The following is a 25,951-nucleotide window of genomic DNA, read 5'->3' as shown; positions in this document are numbered from 1 at the left end:
ACTTCAATCAACCCCGAATATCACCATGTTTTTAATCCTTCTAAAGACTGACTGAATCTTAACTCACATCCTACTTCCTAACCTTTTGCCTGCCAATCCATCTTTCTAGCTGTCTGCAGTCATCTTTCCCAAACACAATGCTAATCCTGAAACTCTGCACACTTAAAGCCACCAATGCTTCCCCATTATAAATCCAGATAGTCAAATGTCACTTTTATGGGTCTCTGGCCTATTGCTCTAGACTCTTTTTACTGTGCTCTGTCCCCACCTCTTCTTTCTATCTGCGTGAAGTCTATTCTCCAGTCTACAAAACTTACAAGCAATGGGAGAAGGAAGAAAACCAACATATATTGAGCATCTCCCACAAACTATAGACCCCACTAGCCACTTAAGAGTCTCATCCTGCATCATTGACTCTGAGACAAGATTGTTGGAACAGTCATGTTACTCACAGAAGCTGAGATGAGCAGCTCAGAACAGTGCTGATGGGAAGGACTGGCAGGGTGGGAGGGAGAAGCAACTGTGTGACTTGGAGACAGCAACCCAAGAGCTCATGGTGGGAATGAGTAACCTGAGAGTACCATGGGACACACTGTGTTGTTCTTGTCCTGGCAGTCCCATTCCTTAGCACAGCCAGGTCACAGAATTGCTGTCCTTCGGCTTGTTCCCTTAGTCCCTCTTCTGTGGCTATGACCGAATACCATGGACTGGGTGAACAATAGAAGTTTATCTAGCTCACAGTTCTACAGGCAGGGAAGTCCAAGAGCATGGAACCAGCATATGGGCAGGGTCTACATCCTGCAACATAGTAGGGAAGAAGGGTAAGCAGTAGGCACAAGGCAGAGACGATGAGAGCTCAGTTTATCCTTTTATCAACAGCATACTCTCTCAATAATTTACTCACTCTTGAGATAGTAGCATCAATCTAGTCCTCATGATCACTTCTTAAAAGTCAACTTGTTCATATAACTAGAATGCCTATTAAGTTACAACATGGATTTTGGAGGGGACATTCAAATAGCACATTTCCTTGTCACTTCTAGGCTAGTACTTTCTCATTCTTATGCCAAATCCTAACTTTCTTCCTACTCCATCCTCTACATTTTCTTCTCCCAAAAGTTACAACAAATCTCTGTTTGGGATCTGAGTCTAGCTCTCAGTCTTTTGTCTCCAGCCTACTGCCATCATAATCACCTCAATGTCTATGTGGACAGTCTGCCTGAAACACCTTGCCCAAGATTCCATAATCGCTATAATCCCTACAATCATTTATGCACAACAGCCATCTACTCCTGCAGCCAACTCCAAGACATTGTCATTTGTCCAGAACTGCTCCATCCTAGGCATTTAAACTCTAATACCCCCATACTCTACCTCTCCTAACCTCACAGCTATCATTTAGTGCTTCAGTTTCCTAGTACTTTCTTTCTTTCTTTCTTTCTTTTTTTTTTTTTTTTTGACAGGCAGAGAGAGAGAGAGAGAGAGAGAGAAAGGTCTTCCTTTCATTGGTTCACCCCCCAAATGGCCGCTACGGCCGGCATGCTGCACCAATCCAAATCCAGGAGCCAGGTGCTTCCTCCTGGTCTCCCATGCGGGTGCGGGGCCCAAGCACTTGGGCTATCCTCCACTGCACTCCCAGGCCACAAAAGAGAGCTGGACTGGAAGAGGAGTAACCAGGACAGAATCCAGTGCCCCAACCAGGACTTGAACCCGGAGTGCCAGCGCCTCAGGCAGAGGATTAACCTAGTGAGCCGCGGTGCAGGCCCCAGTTTCCTAGTATTTTCTTAGTCCCTTTCTTTCATTCCTTCACACTTTCATGAGTTCTTGCTCTCATATCCAACTCACACTCCAAAGATATTCATTTTAGGTGCTTTTTTAGTCAGACAACTCACTCATTTCTTTTGGCAGGTGTTCATGCTTCCAAATTCATGGAGAAGAAAAAAAGAGAGGTCTTCCATCCACTGGTTCACTTCCCAATTGGCTGCAATGGCTGGAGCTGTGCTGATCTGAAGCCAGGAGCCAGAAGCTTCTTCTGGTCTCCCATGTGTGTGCAGGGGTCCAAAGACTTGGGCCATCTTCCACTGCTTTCCCAGGACATAGCAGACAACTGGATCAGAAGTGGAGTAGCCAGGACTCTAACCAACGCCCATATGGGATGCCGGCACTGCAGATGGTGGCTTTACCCGCTACACCACAGCACTAGGCCCTGGGAAGCATTTTAATTTGATTCTATTTGTGAAACTCCTACCTTGACTTCAGTGTCACTACTCTATCTTGGTAATTTCGTACCCTCCCTATCATGCACTTTCAGATTATATAATAAGTTCCTCTTCCTTCTTAGTCTACTTGGGTTTCTACAGCAAAATACCCCCAAAGAATAGAAATCTATTTCTTACCCTCTGGAGGCAAGAAGTCCCAGATTAGTATCTACCAGAGTTGGTTTCTGGTAAGGGTTCTCTTCCTAATTTGCAGATAGCTGCCTCCTCACTCAGTTGTACACTTGAATTGTACACTTGAAAGGCATTATCTCAGTATCAATTTGCCTCAGATAAGTTATAGTTCAAAAATTAGCTCAAGGATAACCCCTAACATAAATTCTTTTTGATCTTTATCTAAGCCACTGTGGAATAATGGTCATGTCTCCCTCCACTATACCTAGTATATATTTCACTCAAATTTCCCATATGTACCTATTGGTACACATATCTGTCTCCCTTCTTTAAATGGAGAAATTCTTGAGAATAAGAACTTTGTATTGTGCTTTTTGTCTCCAGATCCCTGCCCATTTAAATTAATAAAAAAAAGAATGAATAGATGCCAATTTCTGCAGAGTAGTTTATCAACCAACCAAGAACTCCTGTGCATGGTAAGAAAGTACATCAAAGGACTTTATGACATTAGCTGTTCTTCTGTTGGAGACTAAATGTCAATAATATTTTGAGTCTGCCTATAAAGCATTCAACCAGTCAATGAAACTTTGTGGCATATCCAGATATCTACTAGGAAATTAAATCTAACATGGCTCCTTTGTTATTCTACACCTACTTGAAACATTTATAAAATATATTTGATGTTTTTATCATATTACAAGTGTTTTTATGTATCTATGTCTCCAATATACTGTAAATTCCTTATGAAACATGACTGAATCTTGTTTATCCTTTTTAATCTTATTTCATCTATCCAATAAGGGGATAGATAAGGGGACCAGGTGTCTCTTTTAATCTTTGGCCAAATTCATCTAAACTTTAAATATTTCAATATTATCTTCAGGCAATAAAAACTGTTTTAAAATAAGCACAAAAGCATTGTCACATCCCCAAAAGAACATATTTCTTTTTTTAAGATTTTATTTATCTGAGAAGTAGAGTTAGAGAGAGAGAGAAAGAGAGAGAGAGAAAGGTCCTCCATCCTCTGGTTCACTCCCCAAATGGCCATAACAGGTGGAGCTGAACTGATCAGGAGCCAGGAGCTTCTTCCAGGTCCCCCATGTGGGTACAGGGGCTGAAGCACTTGAGCCATCTTCTAATGCTTTCCATGGTCATCAGCAGAGAGCTGGTTCAGAAGAGGAGTAGCTGGAACACAAACCAGTGCCCATATGGGATGCTGATGCCATAGGCAGAGGCTTAGCCTACTGTGTCATAGGGAAGCCCCAAGAAACTATTTCTTAACCTCAACTAACAGTCAGTTCATTCATTTTTCTACACTTTGTAAAAAAATCCTTAAGTGCCCTTACAGTTTGTTTGCTTAAATAATCATCGAAACGAGGTTCCTGCATTGCATATTATCGGTATTATTCTACTAAGTGTCTTTCATGTGCAAAAATTCCTTATCTTTTTCTCTTTTTTTCTCCTTTAGCACAGAATCTTCTGGTTACTTTTATTTTTTTAATTCATTGACAAACAGCAATTTTTATGGGGTACAATGTAATATTTCTATACAGGCAAACATTTTAATGAACACATTAGGATAATTAGCATCCATTGCTTCATATATTCAAAGTTTCTTTGTAGAGTGAACATTCAGAAGTCTTTCTTCTAGTTATTTAGAAAAGTACAGTATGTTATTGTTAACTATACTTACTGTGCAATAGAACATCAACACGCCCAGTCCTTTTTCTCCAAGCTACTTTTTTTTTTTTAAAGTAAAGAAACTGGACTGGGCAGGTGCCATGGATCACTTGGTTAATCCTCAGCATGTGGCTCTGGCATCCCATATGGGCGCCGGTTCTAGTCCCAGTCCAGCTCTCTGCTGTGGCCCAGGAAGGCAGTGGAAGATGGCCCAAGTGCTTGGGCCCCTGCACCCGCATGGGAGACCAGGAAGAAGCACTTGGCTCCTGGCTTCGGATTGGCGCTGCGCTGGCCGTAGTAGCCATTTGGGGAGTGAACCAACGGAAGGAAGTCCTTTCTCTCTATCTCTCTCTCTCACTGTCTATAACTCTACCTGTTAAATACAAAAAAAGAAAGAAAGAAAGAAAGAAAGAAAGAAAGAAAGAAAGAAAGAAAGAAAGAAAGAAAGAAAGAGAATGTTTGTGCTATAGAATTTCCCAAATTCTGTGTGTGGTTGTTTATATTCTTGTAGAGTTGTTTAACCTGATTTTGTATCCTCTTTATGTATATAACTCTGCCTCTGAAATAAATAATTACATCTTCAAAAAATAGAATCCTTTGAATTAGAAACGTCAGTGTTCTTGTTTCCCATTATGTCTAAGCAATAAGACACAGTGAAGTTAAGTAACTTTCAAAATCAAGGAAGTAGAAAAACCAAAATTTAAGTTCAGCCTCCCAGGTGCGTGCTTTTAGCCACTGTACTATGTAAGTATGTGGGACTGTAGAATGAATGAATGAACTTTCTAGTTTCCTTAAGCAATGCTTTGTTGTATTAAATAAGCTCACAAATAAGAGAATGATTTCATTTTCATTCCCTTGATTGTTAGACCTAGAAAGTCCTTATTCTATTGCAAACTTCTTTTTTTATTTTTTACAAGTAAGAAAGTTAAAGTCAAAAGGGATATGAAACACAATGACATGCCTGAGTTACATAGCTGACCAGTGGCAGAGGGAGGAACTAGAACACAAGTAGCAAAGTGTTATACACAGATGAGAACTTGGCAACTACTTTGATGTTGATGATGCGATATTGGAAAAATAATATGAATTTTCTGTTTCATTTTAAAACTCGTATCCCAGTTTAGCTGAACAACACATGCTGAAAGCCAGAGAAAAGATGATGTTTTCAGTGCAAATGACTGATGCAAGGTGGTCCTCCTTCTTTTCCTCAAAGGTAGTCAGTGTGAGAAAGACAGACCTGGGCCACAGTCCTGGAGATGGCTATAGCACTGGCCTCTTGCAGCCAATTCCCTTGGCTGAAAAGGGAGGAATTAAAGAGAACTTCAAAGAAGAAGCGTTTAGTCCCCACCACCCTTGAGTGTTCACAGTGGAATACCAGATGCCCCCTCTTCCATTGAATTATTCAAATATAAAACATGTGCATTTCATTTTCACAGACAGTATTCAACAGCACCATGGGGCATGGGCCATTTTGGGACACAATATTTAAAAACACAAGCCCATGTTGACTTGTATTTTGGCTGCCTGCCATTTCCTTTTTCATTTGCTTTTCTTCCACTACTTAGAATTACCTGTTGCGCATGAGGCAGACTTCATTTCCCAAAGCAATATGACTTGAAAATGTACTCTCTAATGCACTTATTTAGAATTGAACAAATATCTATAAGCACCTAATATGCCAAGCCCTGTGTTGTAAGAAAGACATCCCAACAATGAGCATACCTGTCTTCATGAGGTTATAATTAGAGAAGACATTATGCAAGTAAACGCACAGGGTTGTAACTGCAAATTATAATAAGTGCTATAACAAGGATGAGATAGCTTAACAGAGGAAGCCTAGTACACATCACCTAACAAAGCCTCTCTGACATTTATCCTAAGACTGCTGCACTATGTAAGTATATGTGGTCATATATTCGTCAATGAATGAACTTCCTAGTTTCATTCTGCCAGAGCAGGTTCAATAGGATGATGAGGGCAGAAATATAGGAGAGCCTTTTATGTGAAAGACTTTTCCTTTATAAAGCAAAGGAAGTAAAATGGAGTGTAAACTTCATTGATAAACATGAGCTTGTTCTGGGTGAAGCAGTTAGACTTTGGATTGGTCTGAGGCAATCATTCAGCCTGTATCCATTTTCCCATACCCTGTGCTAGGAATTCAAGGGTCAACTTAAAGGAGTAAGACCTTCTGCACAGTGTTTTTGGTGACCTCAGGAAGGTCTTTTCAGATAAATAGTTAACATAGGAAGACCACATTATGTACAGGCCCAGACTAATCTTGGGAAAACTGAAAGAAACTAATATGGATGCCAATTCTATGTGAAAATCCAGTGATACCGTGTAATTTCATCATATGATTTGCCATAGGAAAATAATAACAAAACAGTTCCTTATGAAGCACAATTTGCAATACTAGGAAAGCATGTAACCTGAAATATTAAAATGCAATTATTAAATAACTAAGTTCACTCAGCCACAGACATTAATTGATGTCACTACTCCAAAGCATACAACATGATTAAATTGGCCATGGCTAGATAACATGGCATTTTCAAATGTATTCACAAGGGATTTTGTAAAAACAAACCAGGCAGTTATTGTGGTGGACACTGAATAATTAATCTATCTAGGGCCCCTCTTCTTTTATGCAAACAGCATCTGCCATCCCTTGGGGGAACTCCAACCCCACTTCCTTATTCCCCAAGTTCTAATAACCAGGTTCAAACTGGTGCAACCATTTTCTTTCATGAATACCTTCCTTCATGCATAAGGCTAATTAAGATGGGCCTGTGACACAAGAAGATCCATCAAGTTCTTCATGCTCCTGGAGTAGCCCTGGTTCCTATAGGTCTAAGCATCATGGTTCAGATACTCATCCTATTCTGTGACCCTTCTACCTGGAAAGTATCCTCTCACAAATTTTACTTGAGTTGGAGTTGAATTTCTGCCTCTGGATACCAATGGGATACCATACGTCTCGTTTGTTAAGATGATTGAGATAACCTCGCCTAAGGTGCTATGCTCTTTTGTGCTTAGTAGGTATGAATGATTTAGCACACAACACTTGCCCTTACCAAGTATTTAGAGGAAGTTAAAGATGTTGCCCTCTCTGAACCACTAGGACATCTTTGTAAGATTTCTTTAAAGAAAAGTGAAAAAAATGCTGTAGAGTATAACAGAGAATGAATAATTACTTGAGGAGATGAAGGTTGGCTTGTGAAGTCAGGAAGGTGACTTGCTCTGCACCATGAAGGATGTGTACGTGATTACAAGATAGACAGCAATCTGGGTAGAGGAGAAAGTACTTGCACAGCCTAAAAACGTGTTCATGGAATTGTAAGACACAGTGTGTGTGATATTCTTATTTTTACAAACTACTCTTCTCAGCCAGAATTTTAAATATTTTTAAAGATTTACTTTTTTGAATGAGTAACATAGAGAAAGGGAGAGAGAGAAAGAGAGACAGACAGATCTTCAATCTGCTGGTTTACTCCCTAAATGATTGTAACCACCAGGAAAGGCCAGGCCGAAGCCAGGAGCCAAGAGCTTCATCCAGGCCTCCCATGTAGGTGCAGGGGTCCAAGCACTTGGGTCATCTAGTTCTGCTTTTCCCAGGCATTAGCAGGGAGCTGGATCAGAAGTGGAGCAGCCAGAACTCGAACTGGCGCCCACATGTGAAGCCAACATCACAGATGGCAGCTGTTACCCACTATGCCACAATTTTTTTAATTGACAAGGAAGCCTGCATCATAACAAACACTGGAGCAAGCAACAGTTAAAGCTGTGTTCCTGGGTTATTAAGAGCTCTTCTATGTAGAAGCAACATAATGAATTGGATTCAGTGCAAACTGGAAAGTATTTGTCTTGAGGCTCTGTTCTTTTCCCACCATAACAAAAATGTGAATAAGATCTACTCCTTGGAGGTCACAAGGAGACAGTAAAGTGATGTGCTCACCATTGCATGATGTTATAAAATTATGGGGTGAGATTTTGGCACAGTAGTTAAAATACCATTTGGGATGCCCATTGCGTATATCAGAGTGCTTGGGTTCAAGTCCCTGCTCTGCTCCTAGTCCCCACCTCCTTTTAATGTGCACCCTGTGAGATAGCAGATGATGTCTCAAGCACTTGGTTCGCTGCCATCTTCCTGTGAAACATGGATGAGTTCTGGCCTCCTGGCTTGAACGTGGCCCAGCAGCCCTGGGTGTTGGATCCATTTGGGAAGTGAACTAACAAATGGAAGATTTCTTTGTCTCTGACTTTCCTCTCTGACTTTCAAATATTAAAAATATTTCATAATTGGAAAGTTAAGTAAATAACAAAGTTTTAAAATATTATAAATAAAATAGGCATGAGTAAAAAATCCTTCAAATTGCAAAATATGCAAATACAAAGAATGAAAGATTATTCATGTGATTTCGAACTTTGCATCACAGCAATCTTTTTTTTTTTTTTTTTTTTGACAGGCAGAGTGGATAGTGAGAGAAAGAGACAGAGAGAAAGGTCTTCCTTTGCCGTTGGTTCACCCTCCAATGGCCGCCGCGGCTGGCGCGCTGCGGCCAGCGCACTGCGCTGATCCGATGGCAGGAGCCAGGAGCCAGGTGCTTTTCCTGGTCTCCCATGGGGTGCATCACAGCCATCTTTAAGGGATTACCACTTTCTTTTTTTTTTTTAAGATTTATTTATTTACTTAAAAGTCAGAGTTACACAGAGAGAAGGAGAGGTGGGGCGGGGGGGCTTCCATCCACAGGTTCACTCCCCAATTGGCCACAATGGCAAAGCTGCGCTGATTTGAAGCCAGGAGCCAGGAGCTTCTTCCAGGTCTCCCATGTGAATACAAGGGCACAAGGACTTGGGCCATCTTCTACTGCTTTCCCAGGCCATAGCAGAGAGCTGGAGTGGAAGTGGAGCAGCTGAGACGCAAACCGGCATGCATATGGGATGCCGGCACTGCAGGTGGCAGCTTTACCCACTATGCTACAGCGCTGGCCCCAAGAGATTACCACTTTAAAGTTTGATGCCTTATCAAAAAAGTTTACCATTTCCTTTCCCAACTATATTTACATTGATTTCAGATATTCTGCACACACTTCCCATATCAAACCAAAAAGTTAAACTAGCCTTCCTTTATTAAGCCAGTCATTAAACAGACTTATAAAGAATGCAAAGCATAGACTGGTGCTGTGGCTCACTAGGCTAATCCTCCACCTGCAGCACTGGCACTCCGGGTTCTAGTCCCGGTTGGGGCGCCGGTTCTGTCCCAGTTGCTCCTCTTCCAGTCCAGCTCTCTGCTGTGGCCCTGGAAGGCAGTGGAGGATGACCCAAGTGCTTGGGCCTTGTACCCGCATAGGAGATCAGGAGGAAGCATCTGGCTCCTGGCTTCAGATCGGTGCAGTGCGCCAGCCATGGTGGCCATTTGTGGGGTGAACCAATGGAAGGAAGACCTTTCTCTCTCTCCTCTCTCTCTCTCTCTCTCTCTCTCACTGTCCAACTTTGCCTGTTCAAAAAAAAATGCAAAGCATATTAATTCTCACCAATTTGCACAAAATAGATGATTTATGTTAATATGTATTTCAGGTTGGATTACATCTCTCAAAAATGTTGAAATCCTCATTCCCAGTACCTGTGAATGTGACCACACTTGGGAATTTACAGATGGTCAAATTAAGATGAAAGTCATTAGAGTGTGTCCCGATCCAATATGAGTGCTGTCCTTGTGAAAGGAGAAATTTGAACAGAGATACAGGGAGAGTGCCTTTCACAGGCCAAAGAATGTCTGAGTCTACCAGAAGCTAGAAGAAGAAGCTGGAACCGATTCTCCTGACAGCTCTCTGAAGGAACCACCTGGTTGACACTTTGATTTTGAACTTGGAACCTGCAGAACTGTGAGACAATAAATGTCTGCTGTTTAAGTCAAGCAATAGGTGACACTTTATCACGACAGCCCTAGGAAACTAACAGAATATGTAACTAGTTTATTATTTTTTAAAAGATTTTAGTTATTTATTTGAGAGGTAGAGTTACAGACAGTGAGAGGGAGAGACAGAGAGAGTTACAGACAGTGAGAAAAAAACCTTCCATCCACTGGTTCACTCCCCAAATGGCCGCAATGGCCAGAGCTGAGCCGATCCAAAGCCAGGAGCCAGGAACTCCTTCTGGGTCTCCAACATGGGTGCAGGGGCCCAAGCGCTTGGGCTATCTTCTACTTTCCCAGGCTACAGCAGAGAGCTAGATTGGAGGAGGAACAACTGGGACTCGAACTGGTGCCTATATGGGATGCCAGTGCCATAGGCAGAGGATTAACCTACTGCTCCACACCACTGGCCCTGGTTTATTATTTTTAATATTGCTTTATTATTTTTTAATTATTTGAGGGCAGAGATCCTGCATGTGCTAGCTCACTCTACAAATTCCTTCAATGGCCAGGGCTGGGTTGGGGCCATAGCCTAAAACTAGGAACATAAGTCAGGTCTGCCAACATGGATGACAGAAAACAAACTACTTCAGTGATCACCACCGCCTCTAAGGTTCTTCATTAGTAGGAAGCTGGAATCCAGAATTGGAGTTAGGACTCACACTCAGGCACTCTGATGTGGCATTTAGGCATCTTAACAACTGCAAGGCTAAATGTCTACTAAAAATTATTTTTAACTTCCCACTTCTAATTTATAATGTGATTAATACTGGCAAATATAAGGAAAAGCTTTTTGGGTTCATAATATTTGTAAGAACAAAAAGCAAAGAGGCTCTAAGTCTAAAACATTTGAGGTCCACAGGATTAGTAAAGGGACAACATGAACCAAGGCAGTGGTTCCCAAATACAGTGCCGTTACAGCTACGTCACACACTACAGCTTTCTCCATACTCATTGAATTAGGATCTCCAGAGTTCTCTGCCAGGAAATTATATTTCTAACAAACTTTCCATCTAATCCTTGCATACAACTTAACACTTACAGGCAGAAATATCAAAAAAAGGGTTAACAAGTATTTTAACTCCTTTGGTTTGTAGAAAAAGAGACACACTCAAGGGAGCTACAATACTAGGGGAGCTGATTGCAAAGATACACTTGGCACCACCAGAGGGGAGGTATCAGTTCCCTCACAAAGCAGGTTCTGTTACAGATCCCCACTTCAGAAAGAATCAGGGGGTTGAGGCTTCTTCGGGGAGCCAGCAGCAGAAGTCTGTGTCTCTTCACTCTGGGTCCTGCCATAAGTGGACTAAAGATGACTCTTCAGGACTCTCTACACACACCCCAGTCCACTTCTCTCTGTCCCTCTTCCAAATATCTGCTTCTTTCATACTTCTGGCTGCACACAGCTTTGGCTTACAATGCCTCAAATTCACCTCAAGGCAACTTTTCAGTCTCTGCTTTATTGCCAATTGTTAGATTCTTTTGTCTTTCTTAATTTCAGTCCCAGAGATGGAAAATCTGATTGGTCCAGTTCATCTCCCAGAGCCAGGTCATGCTCAAATTTGCTGGACAGCCTATAGCTTTGTTACCCTGGAATCAGATGCCCATATCTGGTTTGGTAATCTGTGAGCATAGGGCCTAGATAAACAAAGCATAAAACACAACAGCCAAGGCAGAAGGCCTTGTAGGCAGGGCAATTTTTGCTTCATTGGGGCTGTGGACAAAAGAGGTATTGCAATTATCATCTTCAGAAACATTTTTGGCTTTGCTATTATTAATAAAAAATTGATTAAAGTATTTTGCTAAGATATGTGATTTGACACTCAAATGGTTTTTTGACTTAAGTATTATCATATCTAAATGATGAGTTGAAATGATTGTCATGATGTTGATGATGGGACTTAAATATCCTGAAAATACATTGTATACCTTCCCATATCACCTTCTCATTTACTTCATTTATCCATTTTTCATTTGCTGAGTAACCTAGTTCAAGTTATTCTTCTTTTTAGGATTTATTTATTTATTTGAAAGGCAGAGAGAGAGAGAGAGAGAGAGAGAGAATGAATTTTCCATCAGCTGGTTTACTTCCCAAATGCCACAATGGCTGGGACTAGGTCAGGCCAAAGCCAAGAGTCAGAAGCTCCTGCTGGGCCTCCCACTTGGGCACTTAGGCCATCCTCCACTACTTTCCCAGGCACATTAGCAGGAACTGGATTGGAAGTGGAGCAACCAGGACTTAAGCAGGTGCCCAAATTCCAGGACTGCGGGTGGCAGCTTAACCTTCTATACCACTCCACTGGCTTTTCAAATTATTCTTTTACTCTTCTTTCATCTTTATTCCTTGTTATCCAATCTTCTGTCTTCTTCCTCTTTCTCATTTGTTCTACCTGACTGTGGTCTTACATTAAAGAGGAAAAAAAGTCAGTTCAATGTATTTTTCTAATTCCATTACTTTTACTTTAGGGTTTGATTTGGTTCTTGGACAATTTTATGTAATGGCTTTGTCCTTCATGTTTTAAAGAAAGGAAAGGCATGCAAATATTAAACTATTTATCATAAATTTCACAACCAGTCAGTATTTTGATCATTTGAATTGTCACTTTAGAGAAAGCTGCAGTTTTTGAGACAGGGCAGATACCTTTCTTTGTGTATTGTTACCCACGGATTTCAGCATGTGAGACAGTTTAGTTTTGTGTTTGGGTAAATTATTTGTGTGTGTGTCATTGTATAATTTTTTCTGTGTGTTTGTGTATATATGTTTGTAGTTTTCTTGGTATGTGTGTGCATCTTTCAATTGAACAAAATTGCATTGTTTTCTTACGTTGTACTGTATATTTTTCATTTGTTGCTCTGAATTGAAAGAAGACAGTTTCTATTTTGACTAAATTGTTGGATTGCTCAAAAAAAAGCAGAAACATCTCCAGGATTTTGTTGAATCCAATTAGTTATATGCAACTTGTAGTACATCTGATTTCTATTATATGCTTTTGTGTTTTCTCCAGTAAATCAGTTGAAACTAAGTGACTGTGACATTTGACCTACATAGTGAAGGTGTAGATTTAAATTTGCGTGTTTTATTGTTTTCTGTCGTTTACATGTTAATGTTCATCTTAGAACACTTCTAAAAAAATTAATGTGCACTTTTTATGTATGGTGGTGTACAACAGCGTAGCACATCAGCTCCTCTTCAGAGATTAATGTTGATTCACGTCCATTTAAATCAACTCATGCTTCCAACCCAACAGATTCATTTATTTGTAACAGAAAATACTGGCACACAAAAGTGAAAGTTGAGGAAAGTGAAAAACTTCAGTAGAGGTTTGATCAAAGTCTCAGCCCTGTTTCTCTGCAGTTGTCCAGACTCCGACTCCTCCACGAGCCAGCTCCATCCTCAGGTCACTTTCCCTCACTGCAATAAAATCCAGCTTCTACACCACACCACCCAGGAGAGGTAAGAACTCATGTCTTCCCAATCCTTTAACAATAAAACCCATAGGTTTCCTTCTCAATGGATCAACTCTAGTCCTATGTTCACTTCTGAAGTAATCCCAATGGCCAGGAAAATAACATTATTTGACTAGTGTAATCTTAGTTGGATTAGATTAAAACTGCCATCCTCCTTCATGCTGGCAAAATGGCTACAGCAATTCTAGGCCTCCCATCCATGCATCACATCAGTTGGGAAAGACCTCTAATTCCACAACAGAAGACCCATGTTCTGCTCTATGGTTCATATGCCCACCTGTGATCACTCAATAGAGCAGCCAGTAGGGCAGAATTACTCTAGGGTCTGCACCTTTGGGTCTGCTCAGGAAGCTATGCCTGAAGATCAATCCTATTTGAACCAAATACAAGTGGCAGGGGTGGGGTAGATGGTGGAAGCCAATCAGGAATGCCTTCTGCACCAGTGACCATGATAGTGCATTGATCAATTTCTCCACAAACAGATGCCACCCTCCTCTTCCAACTCCTATGTATCTCTGCCAAAGAGATGAAGAATACCACCGTCCCGGATGGACAAACAATGCAGCTTATTTAAGATGAATATAAACCCATTTACTCTATTTTTGTCCCTAAGCGCAGTATTTTTTTTTTTTTTGCAGGTCACAGGAGAACCCACCCCAAGACATAATTCCCCACAAAACTAATTATCTTCAACTTTTTTGTGCAGCTTTTCAAATATTATCTTTCTATTTATTCACAGCTCAATTTTGAACTTTCAATTTATTTCTGTGTCCAAAATGTAGGCCTTCCTAAGCATATCATAACACCTTTAAAACATTTCACAATCAGGCAATATTCCAGGATCCATGTTTTTGAAATCAGGCTGTTGTGAATTCTCCAAGAAGTCCAAGAATAACTGTGAATTGCTTCCTTGAGCATTCTCACAGGTGCACAGGAAAGAGACCCAGCCAGCAGTCTTGGAAGTGCCAGATAGTGGGACAAAAATTCTGTCTCCAACCTAAAGAACTTTCACCAGGGGGTCTTACTAACAGAAATAGCCCAAATGAAACATTCTTCATCTGTAAACCCAAAGAAGACCTTCCTACAGCATTTTTAGTTTCTCCTTTCTTCACCAGGGACTAAAAAATTTTGCAAGGAGTTCAAGAGGTAGGAAAACACTCTATCTTCACTAGTGTAAAATATTGATGAGAAAAAACAAAGCTTTAGAAATTCTTTCCATCCTTCTCTATCTTCACAATTATAAAGAAGGTTAAGACACTTGAACAAAATCAGATACTTGAAAATATTGCACTTCTAATCCCCAAATCGTTCCAAATGAACAGAAATCAGGCTTCCTTAGATTGGTTTAAACTTTTATAGATAAGGTTGCTTCTATAGGTCCTCATCAGCTGACGTTTTTCCTTAGGGATCAAGAACAATAAACATAACATTACTAAAGTAAAATAGGATCTTCGGAAGTTTTTTTTTTTTTTACCTATAAAAGTCAAACAAAAATTACTACATGTTACAAGTCATTCTGGAAGAATATGACAGAATGCATGGCTCAACCAGCTGGCCATTCAAGGGGGCCCTTGATTGCCGGCACCCCACCACTGCCCACAGGAACAACACCAATCTCTTCCCACTAAATTTTGACATCCAAAGTTCTTCCCATACCCCCAATCATTGTGTTCTCTCTTTCTTTCCCCAGAACCACTCTGTGCAACATCTCTTTTCATGTTTGTTTTGAAAGCTAAAATTTTGTTTCTTACATTCTGCATTTCCCACACAGAGTGCGTGTGGTATAATGTGTAATTGGAAATTTTCAACTAATCCCTGCTGTTGCACAGGTGTGTAAAAAATCAGAAACTGATTACTGGAAATATGCAGCCCAAAAGGACATGTGTTTATGTACTTCAACATTTTTTGAAAATTGAGGTTGGGTCATTATTCCCATTGCCATTTTCAGTGGAGAGGATTGAATCATTCCATCCTGATGATTTTTGTATTGCTAAGTAAACTTCCACAGTGTCATTGCTATTTGTCTAAATTAGTTCTGAAAGGTTAATCTAGTTTCTATCTGCAAAGAATTTCTGGAAGTTTCTAGCAGTTCATGAAATGTTCTTAAAAGTGGAACAGAAAACACCATAGGTCTCCAAACTGAAAGACATTCCCAAGAGGTGAGGCCAATGGAAGGATCCCTTCAGAGTTTAACAAAAATTGAGAGAATGACACAGAAACCAGACACTAGGAGATCAACATATCTGTTCTACTACTTATAAAGAAGTAAAAGGGAGCAAAGGTAAATGGGGGAGTATAGCTTTAACATTATGACTAAATGTGTTACTATTTCACTTTTGAATTTAAAAGGTTCACTCATTTGTCTGGTCGCTGTAGTTGGGCAAGTGGAAATCTCCTGGCCAACAGTAGGCGGAACTGCGCTGTCTCTACACTTCAGGGGACATGCAAATAGAGAGAGACACACACAAACAGACAGAGGGAATTATGTTCTTTTCCCCACACTAATTCTCTTCATTCCCTGGAGAAGAGTGAAAGTGGAGCCATGAGCGACAAGGGTCTTCCTCTAACCCATGTCCTCCACTGTCCAGAAATCAGAGGCAGTAGAAAAAGGAGTCTGCGTCCTGACACCTACAAACAAGCTCAAGATCACTGCAAGAGACTTTCCTTGTTCTCTTTTTTTTTTTTTTTTTTTTTTTTTCAGGCAGAGTGGACAGTGAGAGAGACAGAGAGAAAGGTCTTCCTTTGCCGTTGGTTCACCCTCTAATGGCACCGCGCTGATCCGATGGCAGGAGCCAGGTGCTTTTCCTGGTCTCCCATGGGGTGCAGGGCCCAAGCACTTGGGCCATCCTCCACTGCACTCCCTGGCCACAGCAGAGGGCTGGCCTGGAAGAGGGGCAACCGGGACAGAATCCGGCGCCCCGACTGGGACTAGAACCCGGTGTGCCGGCGCCGCTAGGCAGAGGATTAGCCTAGTGAGCCGTGGCGCCGGCCGAGACTTTCCTTGTTCTAAGATCTGAATACATCCAAAATGTCACCAAAGCTGGTAGCAGATTGACCTTCAGAAATTGCCATAAAACAGAAAAACTCCAGGAACAGTAAAACAAAATTGCAAACAAAATAAAAACAAAAGAACTGGAATAATTCCTTGGTGTCCTCTATAAAACAATGTATTCCACAATCTACCTTCCCACCTGTGTACTCAACCTCCGTGTCTCAGACAGGAAGGTATGATATTCATTCAGAGGAAGCCCAGAGGATGCTGATGCTGGGGGATACTGATTCATTCTCTCTCTCTCTCTCTCTCTCACACACACACACACACACACACCCTGAGGATGTAAAAACACAAATGCAGTTGCTGAGAAAGTGCGAGACATGGAAGTAATCAAGAGGATGAGGGAGACTCATAGATCAAGGCAGGAGCACTGGCATCTCAAACACAGGAGTCCTTCCCTTTACATGGCTAATTAGACTTGGAGAGGCCAAGTCAGGAAAGCAGACTCCGGATTCCGTAGAACAGACCAACCTTGATGGCAATTAACTCTCATAGATTAAAATCCCATTTTCCTTCAACAGGAACTCACTAAGAAGGCCATGTGGCCCCAATTTGAAAGAAATAGGAAAAGTAAACCAACCCCTTTCCCATTGAGAGCTGGAGGAACAGGCTATCCAAAGAGCACAAGAGATGGCTATGCATTCTACTCTTAAATTTCTGTAAGCCTTAGTGTGGGAGTGAAAATAGTGAAATAATAATTTGAAATTTTTTGCTTTCTGATTTTAAAAAATGTGATACTGAATTACAAAAATACAAGGCATTTGTCGATAATTAATGGCTTAATTTTTTTCATTTTCTTAGCCTTCTAGTCATTTAAGGGTAAAATCACTTGAAACTAATTTTGGTATAAAAAAATGCAGGATCGTAGAGCATTCAGAGCTCAAAAGCTGCAGTCAGAGGAGGAAGTTGAGGTCCCAATAGAAGATATTACTTGTATAATTTCACGTAGCTCCTGGGTACAGCGTCTGGCTGCTACTCAAGCCCACCCCCTCCCACAGCAGTGCTATCTCTGCTGTACAGCCTCAGAAGAGCACCCACACAGTCACTTTTATGGGCACACACCCTCTGTGAGTCCCTGTGCATAAAAGTACAATTGCTTTTAAGCACTATTGAAAAGTATGGCATCCAGATTATCCAAGTCAGAGACCACACACTGACCCTTTCCATGTGCCTATGAAGAAATCCTTGTGAGGGAAAGCAGAGAACTGACTTAATTATCTGGCTCTTTATTCATTTCCTTTTTTCCTAACGAATTTGTTTTGAGCTATTGAGTTTTCTCCAGTGTAGGGCACAAGATACTGAGATCAGTTTCTAAAAGTCACATAGGAAAGGCAACATCAGGATCTCGCCTGCCTGACATTTACAGAAAGTCTAATGGAAGTCAGAACAGGTGGACTTTTCTTGACAGCTTCAGAAGCAGCCTTTCAGAGGCAGTGTGCCAAGTTCCACTTCTACATTCCATAAATATGCATACATCAGTGTTCAAGGGTTCCCTGCATGAATCAGGGATTATTCTATTCTGAAGCACATAAAATTTCATGTGAATTCCATCTTTTTGTGTGTCTTGAAATATATCATTCATTGACATTACATTTTTCATCTGATATCCACAGTGGAATTTATTTAGCATTTAACAATGTCATTATGATGGACTCTTTAGAACTATTATATTTCAGATGGTTGTAAATCAGAAGACTAGACTTTAGAAGAGCTATCCAAAAACTGAGCCAGAATCCGCTAAGACTATACATTTCTCTTCTTATTAATTTTGACTCTTGTAGCTGGTATGTTAAAAATTTGAGGAGCACTTCAAAGCAAGACGTGTCAGTTTTCTAGTTTTGAATAACGATAAACATTTCAAGCCTCAACATATCCTTTTAGCTCCATGCATTTAGTACATATCAAATGTTCAACATTCAGTACTTTCTGTGTACAAAACTGGAATATATCTGCAGAACATTGGAGAAATTAGTCCCTGAGATTTCTGAACATCTGAACAGACAGCCGTCGGTTTGTGAAGTAGATTACATGTCACTGTTATTTCCTTTAAGAAACGGAAAAATAAAAGCCTTGTGGCACACCAGGTTAGGCATCACTTTGAGACACCCACATCGCATATCTGAGTGTCTGTTATTGAGTCCTATCTCCACTTCCAATCCAGCTTTCCACTCATGTGCATGCTGGGAGGCAGCAAATGAAAGCTCAATTCATTGAGTTCCTGCTACCCATGTGGGAGATCTGGAATGAGTTCCTGGTTCCTGGCATCAGATTGACCCAGTTCTGGTTGTTGCTGGTATTTGGGGAAGGAAATAGTGAATGGGGAATGCTCGCTCTCTCTCTCTTTCTCATTCTCTCTCTCTCATCTTCAGCTAAATAAAAATAAATAAATAAACTGATCAATTCAACAGGAGGATGTAACTATTATAAATGTATATGCACATAATTACAGGGCACCGGTTTATTTAAAAGATATGTTAAGGGACTTAAAGGGAGACTTAGACTCCAATACAGTAGTATTGGGGGACTTCAATACTCCACTTTCAGAAATAGACAGATCAACCACACAAAAGATTAACAAGGAAACAGCAGATTTAATCGACACTACAGCCCAAATGGATCTAACAGATATCTACACATACTAGGCCATAAAGCAAGTCCCAGCAAATTCAAAAGAATTGGAATTGGAATCATACCATGCAGCTTCTCAGACCACAGTGGAATGAAGCTGGAAATTAGCAACTCAGGAATCCCTAGAGCATATGCAAACACACAGAGACTGAACAACATGCTCCTGAATGAACACTGAGTCATAGCAGAAATCAAAAGAGAAATCAAAAGCTTTCTGGAAGTAAATGAGGATAACAACACAATATATCAAAACTTATGGGATACAGCAAAAGCAATGTTAAGAGGAAAGTTTATAGCATAGGTGCTTACATCAAGAAATTGGAAATGTACCAAATAAATGATCTTTCAATGCATCTCAAGGATCTAGGAAAACTGCAGCAAACCAGACCCAAATCTAGTAGAAGAGAAATAATTAAAATTAAAGAAGGAATCAACAGAATGGAATCAAAAAAAAAAAAAACCATTAAAAAGATCAGCCAAACGAAGAGCTGGTTTTTTGAAAAAATAAACAAAATTGACACCCCATTAGCCCAACTAACTAAAAAAAGAAGAGAAAAGACCCAAATCAATAAAATCAGTGATGAAAAAGGAAATGTAACAACAGACACCACAGAAATAAAAAGAAACATCAGAAATTACTACAAGGACTTGTATGCCAGCAAACAGGGAAATCTATCAGAAATGGATAGATTCCTGGACACATGCAACCTACCTAAATTGAACCATGAAGACATAGAAAACCTAAACAGACCCATAACTAAGAAAGAAATTGAATCAGTAATAAAGTCCCTCCCAACAAAGAAAAGCCCAGGACTGGATGGATTCACTGCTGAATTCTACCAGACAATTAAAGAAAAACTAACTCCAATTCTTCTCAAACTATTCAGAACAATCAAAAAAGAGGAAATTCTCCCAAACTCTTTCTCTGAAGCCAGCTTCACCTTAATCCCTAAGCCGGAAAAAGATGCAGCATTGAAAGAAAATTACAAACCAATATCCTTGATGAACACAGACGCAAATTTCCTCAGTAAAATTCTGGCCAATAGAATGCAACAACACATAAGAAAGATCACCCACCCAGACCAAGTGGGATTTATCCCTGGTATGCAGGGATGGTTCAATATGTGCAAAACAATCAATGTGATACACCACATTAAAAAACTGCAGAAGAAAAACCATATGATTATCTCAATAGATGCAGAGAAAGCATTCGATAAAATACAACACCCTTTCATGATCAAAACTCTAAGCAAATTGGGTATAGAAAGAACATTCCTCAATACAATCAAAGCAATTTATGAAAAGCCCACAGCAAGCATCCTATTGAATGGGGAAAAGTTGGAAGCATTTCCACTGAGATCTGGCACCAGACAGTGGATGCCCACTCTCACCACTGCTACTAAATATAGTTCTGGAAGTTTTAGCCAAAGCCATTAGGCAAGAAAAAGAAATTAAAGGGATACAAATTGGGAAGGAAGAGGTCAAACTATTCCTCTTTGCAGATGATATGATTCTTTATTTAGGGGATCCAAAGAACTCTACTAAGAGACTATTGGAACTCATAGAAGATTTTGGCAAAGTAGCAGGGTATAAAATCAATGCACAAAAATCAATTGCCTTTCTATACACAGGCAATGCCATGGCAGAGAAAGAACTTCTAAGATCAATCCCATTCACAATAGCCACAAAAACAATCAAATACCTTGGAATAAACTTAACCAAGGACATTAAAGATTTCTACGATGAGAACTACAAAACCTTAAAGAAAGAAATAGAAGAGGATACAAAAATATGGAAAAATCTTCCATGTTCATGGATTGGAAAAATCAATATCATCAAATGTCCATTCTCCCAAAAGCAATTTATAGCTTCAATGCGATACCAATCAAAATACCAAAGACAGTCTCCTCAGATCTAGAAAAAATGATGCTGAAATTCATATGGAGACACAGGAGACCTCAAATAGCTAAAGCAATCTTGTACAACAAAAACAAAGCCGGAGGCATCACAATACCAGATTTCAGGACATACTACAGGGTAGTTGTAATCAAACCAGCATGGTACTGGTACAGAAACAGATGGATAGACCAATGGAACAGAATAGAAACACCAGAAATCAATCCAAACATCTACAGCCAACTCATATTTGATCAAGGATCCAAAACCAATCCCTGGAGTAAGGATAGTCTATTCAATAAATGGTGCTGGAAAAATTGGATTTCCACGTGCAGAATCATGAAGCAAGACTTACACCTTACACAAAAATCCACTCAACATGGATTAAAGATCTAAATCTATTACCCAACAACATCAAATTATTAGAGAACATTGGAGAAACCCTGCAAGAGATAGGCACAGGCAAAGACTTCTTGGAAAATACCCCAGAAACACAGGCAGTCAAAGCCAAAATTAATATTTGGGATTACATCAAATTGAGAAGTTTCTGTACTGCAAAAGAAACAGTCAGGAGAGTGGAGAGACAACCGACAGAATGGGAAAAAATATTTGCAAACTATGCAACAGATAAAGGGTTAATAACCAGAATCTACAAAGAGATCAAGAAACTCCACAAAAACAAAACAAACAACCCACTTAAGAGATGGGCCAAGGACCTCAATAGACATTTTTCAAAAGAGGAAATCCAAATGGCCAACAGGCACATGAAAAAATGTTCAAGGTCACTAGCAATCAGGGAAATGCAAATCAAAACCACAATGAGGTTTCACCTCACCCCAGTTAGAATGGCTCACATTCAGAAATCTACCAACAACAGATGCTGACGAGGATGTGGGGAAAATGGGACACTAACCCACTGTTGGTGGGAATGCAAACTGGTAAAGCCACTACGGAAGTGAGTTTGGAGATTCCTCAGAAACCTGAATGTAACCCTACCATTCAACCCAGCCATCCCACTCCTTGGAATTTACCCAAAGGAAATTAAATTGGTCAACAAAAAAAGCTGTCTGCACCTTAATGTTTATTGCAGCTCAATTCACAGTAGCTAAGACCTGGAATCAACCTAAGTGCCCATCAACAGTAGACTGGATAAAAAATTATGGGACATGTACTCTATAGAATACTATACAGCAGTAAAAAATAATGAAATCCGGTCATTTGCAACAAGATGGAGGAATCTGGAAAACATTATGCTGAGTGAATTAAGCCAGTCCCAAAGGGACAAATTTCGTATGTTCTCCCTGATCAGTGACAACTAACCGAGCACCAAAAAGGAAACCTGTTGAAGTGAAATGGACACTATGAGAAAGAGTGACTTGATCAGCCCTTGTCCTGACTGTCAAGGAACAACATAATACTTTATCCCTTTTAGCATTTTTTTTTGTTCCACTTAATACTATTGGTTGAACTCTTTAATTAACACACAATTATTCTTAGGTGTTTATATTTAACTGAAAAGTGATCCCTGTTAAATATAAGAGTGGGAATAAGAGAGGGAGGAGATGTACAGTTCAGCACCTGCTCAATCGGACTTGCCCCAAACGGTAGAGTTACAAACGTGCCGGGGGACCCCAATTCAATCCCATCAAGGTGGCATGTACCAATGCCATCACGATAGTCAAAGTGATCAGTTTCAGTTCATAATTGATCATAATGATAGGATTAAGAGTCAAAGGGATCACATAAACAAGACTAGTGTCTGCTAATATTAACTGATAGAATTAAAAAAGAAAGAACAATCCAACATGAGAAGCGGGATACACAGCAGACTCATAGAATGGCAGATGTCCTAAACAGCACTCTGGCTTCAGAATCAGCCCTTAAGGCATTCGGGTCCAGCTAAAGAGCTCATAAGAGTTTTTCAGGCATGGAAAGCCAAGACACTGTGACAAAAAAAAAAAAAAATCTGAATGAAAGATCTCTGTGAGTGAGATCCCAGTGGAAAGAACGGGCCATCAAAGAAGGAAGTACCTTTCTCTGAAGGGAGGAGAGAACTTTCACTTTGACTATGACCTTGTCTAAATAAGATCAGAGTTGGTGAACTCAAAAGGCTTCCATAGCCTTGGCAGCTCATGACAAGAGCCTCGGGTGATTACTGATCCCATAAACAAGATTGTCAATTGTTAAATCAACAACAGGAGTCACTGTGCACTTACTCCCCATGTAGGATTTCTGTCCTTAATGTGTTGTACTATGTGAATTAATGGTATAACTAATACTAAAACAGTACTTCATATTTTGTGTGTTTGTGTGGGTGCAAACTGTTGAAATCTTTACTTAGTATATACTAAGTTGATCTTCTGTATAGAAAGATAATTGAAAAGGAATCTTGATGTGAATGGGATGGGAGAGGCAGCAGGAGATGGGAGGGTTGTGGGTGGGAAGGAGGTTATGGGTGGGGAAGCCACTGTAATCCAAAAGCTGTACTTTGGAAATTTATATTTATTAAATAAAATTTAAAAAAAGAAACAAAAGACCTATATTATAATATATTTTGGTAAACACTGTGTTAAACAATGTTAAGGAGTAAACATTTCTTTATTACAGAACTTCTTAGAAATACTTATGCATGTATGTGTGTTGGGTATTGCCAAAGGAATATTTGGAATGCAATTCTCAAAAGTATCGAAAATTTTTCCTCTTATCGTACTCTTTTTGTAAATCTATTATCACTCATTTCCATGAAAACTCCACATAGAAAACTGACATTTTGAAATCAATCTTCGAGTTAGCTCTGGTGTTATTTACTATGCCTCACTGATCAATGATAAACTCCAAGAAGTTCTTTTTCTATTCTTTATTTTTTACAGGCAGAATTAGACAGTGAGAGAGAGAGAGAAAGGTCTTCTTTCCGTTGGTTCATCCCCAAAATGGCCACTACAGCCGGCATGCTGCGCCGATCTGAAGCCAGGAGCCAGGTGCTTCCTCCTGGTCTCCCATTGGGGTGCAGGGCCCAAGCACTTGGGTCATCCTCCACTGCCTTCCCGGGCCACAGCAGAGAGCTGGACTGGAAGAGGAGCAACCAGAACAGAATCCAGGGCCCCAACTGGGACTAGAACCCGGGGTGATGGCTCTGCAGGCGGAGGATTAGCCAAATGAGCCGCGGCGCTGGCCCTCTAAGAAGTTCTAACCACACTGTGGCTCTGAATGCCTCTCCAACCTTATGTGTCCCCTCCTCCCTCCACTTCACTGGCTGTACACTGCACTCAGCCCTATTCAAGCTCACTGAGCCTACTCCTGCCTTGGGTTTTTGCACTTCTCATTCACACACTTTATACTCTCTTCCCAGAGGTGCATCCATGACTACGGTCCTTCTTTCATCTTTTTCTTTTCCCATTGACGTGTTTTTTTTTTTTTTAATTTGACAGGTACAGTTATAGACGGTGAGAGAGAGAGAGACAGAGAGAAAGGTCTTCCTTCGTTGGTTCACTCCCCAAATGGCCACTACGGCCAGCGCTGCGCCGATCCAAAGCCAAGAGCCAGGTGCTTCTTCCTGGTTTCCTATGCGGGTGCAGGGCTCAAGCACTTGGGCCATCCTCCACTGCCCTCTTGGGCCACAGCAGAGAGCTGGACTGGAAGAGGAGCAACCAGGACTAGAACCCAGCACTCATATGGGATGCTGGAGCCACAAGGTGGAGGATTAACCATGTGAGGCACGGCACCGGCCCCCAGTGTGTTTTATTCTTTGTGGTGTTTAACATGATTTAGCATTGTATTCTCCATCTATTTATCTGTGCATTGTCTCTATTTTCACATTCACTGCATGGAACTAGAAGCTCCGCAGACTATGCTTTATTCACTGCTGTACTCCTAGCTTCTGGAATATTGCCTAATACATATCTATAAATAAATAATTATTTATGAAAGGAATACATTAAAGAAATCCTGCAAAGAAAAGAAGTCTGAGAATGTTGTTCAAGGCTCAGTTTTTGACTATCGCAATCAGTTCCATTAAAGGAAAGCCTGTAGTCTACCACTTGGATGTGAAGGAGAGGAGATCTTTTGGAAGACCTTGTGAGCCACCAGACGTCTAGAATTGACCACATATTTATAATCCTCACCTCTTTTCTTTTGATTGTAGATAGATGCTGGTGGCAAACAAAAACGAACACTGAATAAAGAGAACCAAGACAGATACAAGAAAACTATGTTCTTTGCCCTAACATTGTCTCTAACTCAAATGAATAATTGAGCTTATTTGGCCTCCTTTTCCATTGTTCATCTGGTAACTGGATTCATAGAAAAAACAGTTGGGGAAAAATTTTGCTTTGGAAATGTATTACTAGTACCTTTATTAATTAATTGCTGATGTGATTTATGCTAAGTAAGTTTAAGAGATGTTGAGTTTAGGAGATAACAAGTTCTTACTGCAGAACAAGGAAGGATAGAGTATGCTCAGTTTTCCAAGATTCTTTAAACAGGGAACCCTATTTAACATTTTCTAAAACATTCTCCATGAAACACCAGCTTAGGAAATGCTGGAGATGACCTCAGAACCACTTAATGTGTTGCCATTATCTAACTGTGACACTATCACCAAAGGGACAGTTCTGATATTACAGAAAAGAAAAACCACAAACAAAAGATATTTTAAAATATCATGGCCCTTAAAACTTAACAAGGATACAATCCAATAACAACGTGTGTTTGAACAGATATAAAAGACATTTTACCAAAAATGATACACAAATGGCCAATTAGCACATGAAAAGATGCTCAACTTCATTAGTCATAAATTAAATGCAAATTAAAACCACAATGAGATATTGCTATATAGCTATTGTAATAACTATAAATGTTTTGGTTTTTAAAAATTTTTTAAATATTTATTTATTTATTTGAAAGGTGGCATTACAGAGA

Source organism: Oryctolagus cuniculus, chromosome 3 (genome assembly GCF_051225735.1).
Source record: "Oryctolagus cuniculus isolate XC-2025 breed Fujian yellow rabbit chromosome 3, ASM5122573v1, whole genome shotgun sequence".
NCBI classification, from domain to species: domain Eukaryota; kingdom Metazoa; phylum Chordata; class Mammalia; order Lagomorpha; family Leporidae; genus Oryctolagus; species Oryctolagus cuniculus.
This window is presented reverse-complemented; position numbering follows the sequence as displayed.